The following is a 12,346-nucleotide window of genomic DNA, read 5'->3' as shown; positions in this document are numbered from 1 at the left end:
AAAGCAGAAAGATCCTCCTCAAACTTAAAAATTATCAAAATTTTTTTGTGACTTTTCACTTGCCAAGACCAATTGATGTCCCTTCAATTATACTGATTGAAAATAAAGATCATAAAAGTATAAATTTGGTAATCTAATAAATGAATTAGCAGAAAAATGAGCCAGAAAAAAATTATGATCAACCAAGATACTACATTATGAAAGTATTACTGTTTGTTACAGTATATAAAATTATAACACTAAAATAGTAGCTTTTTCCAGTTTGTAAGTTTATATTGTTACTCACATATCACTATTAACCCTATTATATTTTACAAGTAATAAAATATCTTGAAAGGAAAAAACAATAAAGCAGCAGCCCTGCATTACACATGAAAGTTGTGCTCCCCCTGGAGGGTAAATGAGGATACAACATTGGTCGAGGACTTCATTTTGTAATCCACTGATGCCTTTCAAAACTATAGCTATTATTCTAAGAGTAAAGATATTCTTAAGAATAGTGCCACAAAACAGGTTTTCCCAGCTTCTTTTTGTCAGAGCTGAGACCGACATCAGGCTGGGGCACTTGAAGAGGCATGGGGGACTCAGCTGAGGGTGGTTTAATTACTGTGAGATGATTAACCAATAGCGAATAAGATGAAGAAAGATTAAAAAGAGGTAAAGGGAAATAAAGTTGGAAATAAGGAAAATAGTGCCTTCAAAATATCCTCTCATTATTTTTATAGCATTTATTTTTTGAGGCATGACTAGGATAGTATGTTAGATTTTTCTAAATCCTTATCTCCGGGGCATCTATTTCTGAGTTCTTCATTATATATGATAATGCCAAAGAAAACCTGGACAAAAGTATTCTGTACTATCAACAAGGAGAAAACATGTACATGTTAATTTATTATTATATTATATATGATTATATTTTATATAATTTATATATATAATTATATATTTATTATTATATATTAAGATTCCAGCTGTAATAGTCAGGATATATATTCACGTGTGTAAAATTATAATGATTTTCTATTTTTCTTGGGCTGTGAACCATGGTAAAATATATAGTAATAAGCAGAAAGCCTGATGAACTGGGTGACTTAAAACACCTGATGTTATAGCTTGGCCATTCGAGGGTGAAATATATCAATTTAAATTTCACACCTTCTTTCTTTGTAGCCAGTGAAGTGTCTGGAAGACAGAAAACACATGAAATTAATTGAGAGCTAACAGTATTTGGAAGCAGTTGAGGCTAAGCACTCAACAGTGATGTCCCTTCTGGAGCCATTGACTCTGTCATGAGTTTATTGTATAGGCGGGTTCTCTTCTTAGTTGATTTGTGTATGTTTCATAGAAGAGAGACAGGGCAGGAGAATTAACTGTCAATCTACTGTGCACTGGTTCCTTTACTGTATTACCTCATGCAATTCTTACAGTAATACTTTAAAGTAACTATTATAAATCATATTTAACTGATAAAGAAAACCACGTTTACAAAATTGATCAAAGGTAAGAGGGAAGATCTGAACATCAATCTGTTGGGTTTTATGCCTCATATTCCCTCCACTGTCATAAAAATGGTATTTCCACATGGGTACTCACCATCTGGCTATTTAATATCAGCTCCTGCCAACAGCATTGGATGAGATGAGATGAGAAGTTTATTTCCAAAGTTATTCTATTATATTTAAACTATACTATTTATGAGTCAGATGTCAAGACATGTTTTAGAGGCACAGAGAGCAACTGATTAGTTCACCTACACATTTTTCAGTTTTACTATAACCTTTGTGTGCTACATTGTGTCAACTTTGTGTCAACTTTACCAACTCTGGTGCTTCACTGTTCTTTTTTAAAAAACTCACAATTTCACTTTTCATGTAAAGCACCTTGCTGTTTTCTTCTTAGTCGCTAGATGGCAGTTCTGTATCTCTGTAAATTACCACTGCAGCAGGAAACGAGAGGTCTTAAGCCAGTTTGTTCTGTACAAATGATGGACATAGGAGGACTTCTGGTCCATCAAGGCTGCCTGTATTATTCCGTGGCCGTAACGGGGATGTCCAGGACAGCTTAGTCAGAGACCCGAAGCAGAGTCAGAAAGCATCCTCGAAGTTCTTCTTCAGATGGGAGTTCAAACACCTGCCCTCTCACCTGAGTACACTGGAGTTTATTGAATGTGTTCTGACTCTTACTCTCTCCCTGTAGTTAATAAGTCTGGGAGCTCCATGCCCCTAGAAAAAACACACGACTCATAAAGCCTTTTCTCAACTAAACGGAGTTGAGGGCTATGGTGTTGCCCGAGAGTCTGAGGCTTAAAGCAAACGCAGCTGGTGCTCATATGGAGGGAAAGAGCGTCAGCTAATCCTGGAGGGCTTTTATTGATGCTCCTATGGAATGAGTCAGTTTAAAATAAAACCACATTGCTTAAACCTCACTAACTGATTGTTTTATTTTCAAGTAATGTGCCTTGAAAATCTGCTATGTCTAAAAAACTATTTCATAAAACTGAAACAATTGTTTTTTATTCTCTGGTATTGGAAATACTATTAAAACTGTAAATCCTTTAACATTCTACAGTATATAAATAAATAGACAAATATTAATAATATTCTCTAAAAATGTTTGCTCCCATGCTAAAGATTAATATATTCCAGCAAAACTGGTAACCACCCAGTTTTTAACTAATTTTTTGCTTTTGAAATTACATATAAAATTTGTGTGTTGAAGTATTTTCCTAAAACTCAACATCTTTCTGACATAAATGGACTAGTTGAAAGGTAACTAGAAGGAAATTTGATCTTTAAAACTCTAGCTTTGTGTAAGAATTGATAATATCAGGCAGTTGAAAGTTGAGACCCTCCCCATTATGATATTTATTAATTGTGAATAGCCACATCTATTACAAAGTGCTGAATAACAAAAAGAAATTAAACAATATCAGCACTCTTACCCCACATGTGGTACAGTTTATATGCAAATAAATTCTCAAAGGTCAGAGAAATGCTTATGATTTCAGATAACTGGTAAAATACTGCCTCATTCCAGTTTTAACCTCATTTGAAATTGACTTAAAACTCTTCTCTTAGGATCCTGCTCTGATCAGTGCCCCCTGCTCCCCTCAATGCCTCATTTGATTGCAAACTTATCTGAAGAATTGAATATTCTTCCATTGAATATTCCTTTTCCATTTGTTTTCTTTAAGGTATCTGTGATAGTGATTTTTATACAATGACCAGTTGGTACAATTTATTATTAGTTTCAGAAACATCTTTATTTAGGAACAAATCAAGGAAATGTAGCCGGAAAAACCCGGGACCCTGTCACCGTAGCCGAATCAATGAACACAATGACCAGGGACCGAGGAAAAGAAAAATGGTTTAATTTTGCCTGCAAAATGAGGCTGTGGTGGGCTTATGCCCCAAAATCCACAGTTCTCCTGAGGCATTAGGAGTTGAGGTTTTCAAAGGAAAGTCTGTGGGAGAGAATGCATCCTTGGTGACTGATTATTTGTTGGAGGAGGGATCCCAGTCTTCTGGCGCCAAGCCGGCTGTCATCTCTATCTACAGCAGGAGATCTAGGGCTCCATCAACCAATCTTCTCTCATCACCCGAAATTTGGCCTTGGGGAGTGGACGGCAACTGCTGCCAATTAACGATTACAGTTTACAAGGTTTTAAGTGGGCAAGGGGAGCTGCAGCTTTGCAGTTCGGCGTCCTCCCATCAGCCTGCATTCAGTTGAGTTAGGGGAGCTGCAGGTGTCCTCTGTTTGTCTGTCCCTGTGATGAAGGGTGGATTCCGCGCCAGGAACCGGGAGTTGGGGAGCTTCAGCTTCTTGATAATTTCGAGATATCAGTCTCCCTGTAACAAACCACAAGAACTGGTAATTAGCCAGAGTTTCAGTTTGTAGCCACCTGGGCTTTTAACAATTTATTATCTCCATTTGTCTTGTGGAATTCAGGGGCACAAAGGGTAAAGCAACCCATATCTACATGTGAATGTAACTTAGAGAAGCAGGGAAGGGGGAATGAGTGCTTTTTGGTTTTAACCCCATATATGCTGGGTTCAATGTTGGAGAACAGATATCAGGGCCAGTATCAGAAACAGATGTGAGGAATGTGGGGTCCCCTAGCTGATGGTGCTCGAGGGATTCCTCACATGAGTCTTGGCATAGAAAAGTTTAAAGAGTAAAGCAGCATTAGTCAGATCAAAAGTGTGAGGTGAACATAATTCTGAAGGAATAATGATGGAGACATAAAAACAAGAAGCCACTTGAATTGCGTTGAAAGTTATTAGACACATCAAAGGGCTGGGAAAAAATCTTGTTTAATGTAAGTTCTTTCTAAACTCTAAGGCAAAAAGTAACATGAATTTACATGGTAATTATAAACCACAAAACAACAATTCACAAGACAAGTAAACAACTAAAGTAGAAACCAGAGTAAGAAAAATAGAGATTAAAGGAGAGATGGAGAGAGATGGTTGGGGTCAGAAAACATGGCTTAGTCATCCTTGAAGTCTCCCTCTGACTCTGATAATTCTTAGTGCTCAGTAAACACTTTGACCCTGTGAACCTGGGGAGAGGAAAAGTGAGAGGTGGTTGGGAGAGGAGACAATGCAAGGATACCCTTGTGGAGGCACTGACATTGAAAATCAGTGACATTTTGCCAAGGTGTTTACCATAATATATTAAGGATTATTCTGGAAAGATAAGGATTTTTCTGGAATGTACATTTTCATTTTATGGAAACTCCAACTAGCCCAGAGAATGATTTAGACACTTCAGCTTTAGAAATAAAGAGAGGGGCTGGCCCTGTGGCGCAGCAGTTAAGTGAGCATGCTCCGCTGCGGCAGCCCCAGGTTCACAGGTTCGGATCCCAGGCGCGCACCAATGCACTGCTTGTCAAGCCACGCTGTGATGGCATCCCATATAAAGTAGAGGAAGATGGGCACAGATGTTAGCCCACGGCCAATCTTCCTCAGCAAAAAGAGGAGGATTGGCATAGGAAGTTAGCTTGGGGCTGACCTTCCTCACAAAAAAAAAAAAAAAAAAGAAATAATGAGAATCTTTTCTGTCAGTTTTAAGAATGAAAACCAGTTAGCATCTGGAAAACAGTTGCAATTTGAGATGAGAATGTGGAGAAAGAAGTAGATGTCGCACGTTGTTTTTGCTTTTCTGTAGGGCAGTAAGGCTTGCAGGGGGAATGAAGTTCCATCTTTGCTCTATTGAGTTTGAGAAGGTGTAAAAGTCATTTGTTCTGGGCAACACTGTTGACCTGTGGAGAAAGACAAATGGTTCAAGCAGCTGATCTAACAGAATAACTGAACTCATAAAAGTTCTTAGCTTATAAAGTGTGCTTCTTCTTTATTGAACTTGAGCTATATGTGCAAGATATTTGTGGTAGGTATTGAAGGAAATACAAAGAATCATAAGGTTCTGTGGGGAGAGAGGGAGAATCCCCCTCTGCACTTTCCCTTAAGGTTCTTATGTCTGGCCAAATAATCAACAAGACAGGTTAGCAGGAGAAAATATTACCAAGTTTAATAACGTGTATACATGGGAGAAACTCAGAAATGAGAAACTCGTCCCTCTGTCTAAGCTGCTTGCTTAAGTATTGTAGCTAAAGACAAGGAAGGTGTTGGAGGTGGGTAGTGGTCTGGGACTTCAGAAGGCAAGAAGACAATTCTTTTCAGGGTCATCTATAGATAATGTGGTCAGGGAGAGATAGAGTTTTTTGATAAAAGGGGCTTGGTGCCCCTCCCATTGTAACATCTATTTTACGTTATCATTACAGCCATCATGATAGAAGATCTGTTCCAGGAAGGAGCCATCATGTCAAATTCTTTAGGCAGTTAGTGGGGGAGGTCAAATGTCCCTCAGAAAAAACAATCAAGGTAAAGAGATATATTTCAGGGTGGCCAAATCTGGATCTCCCACAGTCCCACCTTTGAAACTAAAAGTTTCACAGTCCTTTTGAAACTTAAAGAAGTTTCATAGTCCAGAAGCTGAGTTGGTAGATTGTTTCATCTCACTGAACACATTTCTTAGTCCTGATAATAGATCAGTTCAATTAAGTTCATTTTAGAAGGTGATGATGCAGGTGGGCTCTCAAGGTTACACCTATATTGTGGAAGCAAGCAATCAACTATTTCATAGAAGTATTTCTATGTAAACAAAAGAAAAACAAGGTTAATGGTTGGAGCAAGTTGTAAAGCAGTTTCTGAGGTCAGAGGACAGCCAGTGAAGAGGCTTTTTAGATGTCAGCGTCACAGCATCTTTTGCAGTTTAAAATGTCTCTGATGATGTCGTCAGGTCATCTCTCAAGTTTATATCAAGTCCATTGGCTTCAGCTTGTAAGGCTTCAGGATAAAGGTCAGGTTTAGTTCTCGGTGATTCCAAATGAAAATGATGGAAAAAATGAAAAATATTAGTTTGGAGATCTGTAGCCAGATATTTTAGGAGACTAGAAGAAATCAGGATCCAGTCCAGTAAACAGATATAAAACAAAAACCTCAAAAGGCAATTAACAAAACTAGGATCTAATATCCACAAATGTATACTATAGTTTTTACTGAAATATAATATTTCTTTCTAAAATCACCCCCATTTTTATCAAAGATAGCCAAATTAAAACTAACTAGTTTGCAAAATAAGTCTAGATCTAATAGAGTTGGCCCAATTATTTACATAAGTACAGCAAGAAGTAACAATTGATCATATAAGCTCTTTTAAATCTGCTTTGCTGGAACTTTTAATAAGGAATCTCAGATTGAATTTAAAGGCCTCTTGAGGCCAAGAAAGCCAAGCCAAGTATTTTGTCATCAGACTTCGCCTGTAATACCTGCAGATTTGGGTGAATTCCTCTCTTCCGAGGTTCCCCCAAAATGTTTCGAGATTCCTTGTACCTGCCAGATAAGTGACATTCTTTACTTATCCTGGTAAGTGCTGCTTGGAACATAAGGTCGCAGGCTGATATTTCCACGTGGCTTTATTCCGTAGAGTCCAATCTTCATTCCTGAAAAGCTGTATGGTTATATCGCAAATATGATGTTCCAGTCACAACCTTGGTAATGTAACCAGTGTTTCCAATTGTGTCCTGTTATAAGGAGAACAGATTCTTATTGAACTTATGCAAATAACTATATTGCCATGAAAACAACAATACTTACTAAGAGTATCCAAATTCGAGGGATCATATAGAGAGAAAAAGAGAAATATTTCAATTTTGCTTACAAAAGTATCATTTACCAAATTGCTATAAATCGTAGTTAGCTCAGGAGAAAAGAGAAAAAGTTTTCCTTAAATCTGAAAAAACAAAACATTAAAAGTTCAGCAATACTTCAATGAAAAATCATAAAAATTATGATCATCCTTATTAGTTCATTTAGTCCTGTGTAATCCATTCTTTTTTTTTTAATAATTTTATTTATTTATTTATTTTTCCCCCAAAGCACCAGTGGATAGTTGTATGTCATAGTTGCACATCCTTCTAGTTGTCGTATGTGGGATGCGGCCCCAGCATGGCCGGAGAAGCGGTGTTTCGGTGCACGCCCGGGATCCGAACCCGGGCCACTGGTAGCAGAGCGCGCGCACTTAACCGCCAAGCCATGGGGCCTGCCCTGTGTAATCCATTCTCGATCTCAATCTTTTTGTTAGCAGCTTCATGAAGTCATCCGTTTCTCCATCAGATTTATGTAATTTCTTATCAAGTTCAGTTTTATGATCAGAAAGTTTGTCAGAAACCTGTACTCCAGTGTAAGTGTCAAAGTCCTTTCCATGAATTTTTCTGAAGTTGAAACATAGTTTGCAAAAGCATTAGAGCAAAGAAATGTCTGTAAACAAGACCTCAAAATGGCAATTGACAAAGAAATTTGGTTAATTTTGTGACATACAACACTTTAACATAATAAATAGCCAGAATTATGACATAACCAGGACAGATCAGAATTTCAGTAATGTTATACAATTTTAAAACACCTATATCAATAACATTTACCCACATAATACCACCTAAGCAGGCTTATCATCACTTGTCTGACAGTGCTTTCCATGTAATTTAACATACTGTATAGGCCTAATAAGTTTAGTATCTTCCTCCTTATAGGAAGAGAGCAAATTTCTTTGAGAAGTTCCAGGGCCCTTTGAAAATTCCCAAAGAAACAAAAGTAAAAAGACTTTATTTAAGATATGCATTTTGGGGAGCTTGTCAAAAATATAAATAGTCAAAGCAAATAGAGCATTAACAGTCCAAAAAGCCTTAACAGAGAGACCTCAGTCTTTTGAACTGTCGGGGGAAGAGGGAGAATCTCCCTCTGCCCTTTCCCTTAAGGTTCTTCTGACTGGCCAAATAATTAATGAGACAGGTTAGCAGGAGAAAATAATACCAAGTTTAATAACATGTATACATGGGAGAAAGCAGGGACACTGCGTTTCTCAACACAATAGCAGAAATTCTCGTCTTAAATATCTTTTTCAGCCAATGACAAAGGAGGATTTTGGCGGTGGGGGGAGTCAGTTACAGGAGATTACCACTAAAGCACAGTAAACAAGAGTAAGGTTTATTATGTAGCTCAAGGCCTCACCTTCCACACTGATAAGTCACTAGAAATGAGCTCATCCCCCTCTCTTCTCCAAACAGAGAGGGAGATACCTTTACAAATGGAGATTTCCCTTATAAATGTAAATGATTGTTTGGCTTCTCTTCGCAGGGTCATCCAGAGAATGTGGCCAGAGAGACAGAACTTCTGATAAGAGGGGCTTGTTGGTGTCTTTCCTATTGTAACATTTACCCTACATTATCTTTACAGCCTTCATGATAGATCTGTTCCAGGAAGGAGCTACCATGTCTTTAGGCAGTTAGTGGGGGAGGTCAAATGTCCTCAGAGAAAACAACTAAGGTAAAGAGATAGATTTCAGGGTGGCCAAATCTTGATCTCCCACAGAACACAGGAAATTATTTTAACAAAACATAGATTTTTTTTGTCTTTTAGGTAGAGTTACTCAAAGTTAAGAAAAATCTTTTATAACCTCTTTATCAAGTTCAAGAAAATTATCCTTTTAAGAGAAATAAGACCAAATTATAATTTTTTCCCAGCTTACTTCTGATATTAAAACTCATTTACTTAATTAAATTCATTTCAATCTTAGCCAACTTGGCCATGTATAAAACTTCTTTTCCAGAATTCCTTCCACAAACCTTCTATAACTTTCTTTTTACATTCAGAATTTGTCCTGTGCCTTTCTTTTCCCTCCTAGTGCTTGAGGACAAATTTATCTTTCTTAATCAACCAAACAAAATATTTCCATTCTTTGTAACTTCTTTATACATCTTACTTTCCTTGTACACAGACATATTTTTCTTAATTTTTAGTAGCTTCAATCACATGTACTAATTTGAAATTTTAACCCTTAGAAACCTTAATTTTTAAGTAAAAACTAAGTAAACAATTATAAACTTTTTTTACAGTAGTATCTTGTGGCTTGGAAAATTTATAAACACTTCATAATTTCTGGAAACATGTTACTTTACAGTACAATCTTTTAATAAAACACATGTTTACCAATAGACCCAAAATACCTTTTAGTTTTCCTGTAATGAAAAGCCAAAAGTAGACAAACGTACATTTAGCAATCAACGTCTAATATCTTATCTTATTTGGAAATGATGATACTCAGAGAATTTTTATCATAAAATTTAGCAAAACTCTAAAGTTTTAAGTCACCAAAAAGAGTTTGGAAGCTGTAACCACCATAACACATAATTATTGTTTAAAGTTCACCCAACATTCATCTTTTTCACAACTATTTAGTTTCCTATTCCCAATAATTATTTAGATTGCCTACAAGACTTCATAAGACTTCAGATAAAATTAGCCATCATTTAAATTACTATTTTTGTTAACCAGTTCTGTAATAGAAATAACATCAGTTTTTTTCCACAAAATTTCATGTAAATTTCATCACCTCTTATACCTCTAAACATAGTTATCATTAAGATTTTTATCAATAGGTCTTGGTCTTCTAATTTTGGACAAGGGAGGCATTCCCAGTCAGACATTTTAAAACATACTCAGGCAAAGTTGATGTAACCTCTTTATATAAAATTAGCTCAAACATTCCAACCTTTATAATCTTATCAACACTTACACTTTTACATGTTCTTAATTCAATTGTAACCTGAGTCAAGGTCTTAAGGCTAGTCAAATTTTTCCGTTCCTTTTTCTGGCCTTAATTCTTAGGTACTAATTAAACAATTATATGAGAGCTCTCAAAACATTTTTTTCCCCCAATTTAGAAGTTTTCCCAATTCAAAGGATCCATCGTCTGGCCATTGACGAGTAGGATCTTCATTTGTATATTTATTCCAATAGTGACTTGATCCAATAAGCCTTTTTAAGGAAAGACCCGGAGGTAACTTTCCACGCTTAGAATAAATCTACCATGGACGCAGGAGGCGTCCCTGGTGAGGGAGCAGATGATGTAGCCCCCATGATCCACAGAATTCACTCCCAAAGATATTCAGAGAAAGTAAAGACCTTCGTTGCACAGGCGGTGTGGATGGTGTCTCCGCTCTCCCACAATAGTGTGGGACGCCTCCAGTCACAGACCTGCTAATCTGTGACACGGGGCAGACGCTACTGGAATGGGATTTTTCCAGCACTAACAAGCAACGAAGGTTAAGACGACAAAAGCCCTTATGGACTGGGCCCTTTATGACAAACTCCCCTGAGAGCTTGGCACAGCTGGACAAAGACAGTTTGGAACCCCAGTCTACTCGACTGGCCACCAAGGGGCACCCCGGTAAATGCACCTTCCATATGGTGGAGACCAAGGACAATATTCTCACTGGTCACAAAGCCAAGTTCTCAGGACTCAGAACAAGACAGAGACTACTCTGGGAGGAAAAGGGATCAAGATCAAAACTAAGAGTACTCTACCAAATTTACCAGAGTCATTAAAAGCACAAGAAACTAGTTTCCCAAATATTTTCTCCTGCCAATCTAAATTTAGAAAGAGAAAAAATTCTCACCATTTCCTCCCTCCGGACTCCGCAGATAGAGATTCTGGGAGGCTGATGTGGTAAGAAGTCTTACCTTTTTGCCGGCTTTCATCAGGTGTTCCCATATCTCATCATCTGCAGTAGTCCAGGGAGAATGCAGTTCTTCCAGCCAGAGAAGGCAACTTTCCAGCCAGTTAGCATCCCATCCTCGTCACCAAAACTGTCGGGAGACAGGGAGAATCTCCCTCTGCCCTTTTCCTTAAGGTTCTTATGGCTGGCCAAATAATTAACAAGACAGGTTAGCAGGAGAAAATAATACCAAGTTTAATAACATGTACACATGGGAGAAAGCAGGAACACTGCGTTTCTCAACACAATAGCAGAAATTCTCATCTTAAATACCATATTCAGCCAATGACAAAGGAGGATGTTGGGGGTGGGGGGAGTCAGTTACAGGAGATCACCACTAAAGCACAGTAAACAAGAGTAAGGTTATTATGCAGATATAAGGCCTCACCTTCCACATTGATAAGTTTCTAGAAATGAGGTCATCCCTCCTCTTCCCAATACAGAGAGGGAGATACCTTTACAAATGGAGATTTCCCTTATAAATGTAAATGTCTGTCTGGCAACTCCTTGCAGGGCCATCCAGAGAATGTGGCCAGAGACAGAACTTCTGATAAGATGGGCTTGTTGGTGCCTTTTCTATTCTAACATCTATTTTACATTATATTACAGCCATCAGATAGAAGATCTGTTCCAGGAAGGAGTTACTATGTCAAATTCTTTAGGCAGGTAGTGGGGGAAGTCAAATGTCCGTCAGAGAAAACAATCAAGGTAGAGATAGATTTCAGGGTGGCAAAATCTTGATCTCCCACACTGTAAATTTGGAATGTCATTGGTTTTTTCCAAAACCTTAGAATGTTTTAGAATTTAAAACCTGATGAATAGAGAATTTATATGCTTCTGTGTAGGACTCATATTTTTCAGATGTCTAGAGGTATCCCAACTTGCCAGTAATGTGGCCTTAGATTTAGCAGAACTTGAAAATCTGAATATAGTAGAAAATGAATTACATCTCTCATATTAACATTTACAAAATAATGATCAAAATGTTAACTTACCAATAAGCACTTTCTATATTCTAGGCTCTGAATGTATCTTGCTTACGTAATAAAGATGATTAAGTTTCAAAGATGAGCCAATTAACTTTTCAGCAAAAGCTTTGCTTGAGTGTATCTTGGCTTCCGTTTGACAGTTTTAGCCTTAATGTTACAGTATTGTTTTCTTTTTCTAGGAATCAGATAACCTTGTATTTGGTGAACATTTTAATTTTTACTGGCCACTTGTGTTTTGTGA

General features: G+C 37.4%; 1 long non-coding RNA gene across 3 annotated transcripts; it reads right to left on the bottom strand.

Annotated features, from left to right (window-relative positions):
- Positions 1-3,348: 3,348 nt before the first annotated feature.
- Positions 3,349-11,347, bottom strand: LOC131420850 (uncharacterized). Of its 3 annotated transcripts, none has more exons than XR_009223697.1 (4): positions 11,082-11,347; positions 6,830-7,084; positions 5,149-6,108; positions 3,349-3,848 (listed from the first exon to the last, which is right to left on the bottom strand). It is a non-coding gene; the product is annotated as an uncharacterized LOC131420850 (long non-coding RNA). The 3 variants fall into 3 exon arrangements; XR_009223699.1 differs by having other exon boundaries at positions 5,934-6,108; positions 11,082-11,325; XR_009223696.1 differs by lacking the exon at positions 3,349-3,848 and having other exon boundaries at positions 5,012-6,108; positions 11,082-11,323.
- Positions 11,348-12,346: the final 999 nt, after the last annotated feature.

The sequence above is a fragment of the Diceros bicornis genome, chromosome 2, assembly GCF_020826845.1.
Source record: "Diceros bicornis minor isolate mBicDic1 chromosome 2, mDicBic1.mat.cur, whole genome shotgun sequence".
NCBI classification, from domain to species: domain Eukaryota; kingdom Metazoa; phylum Chordata; class Mammalia; order Perissodactyla; family Rhinocerotidae; genus Diceros; species Diceros bicornis.
Note: the sequence above shows the minus strand (reverse complement) of the source record. Positions and strands in the feature narration are given on the sequence as shown.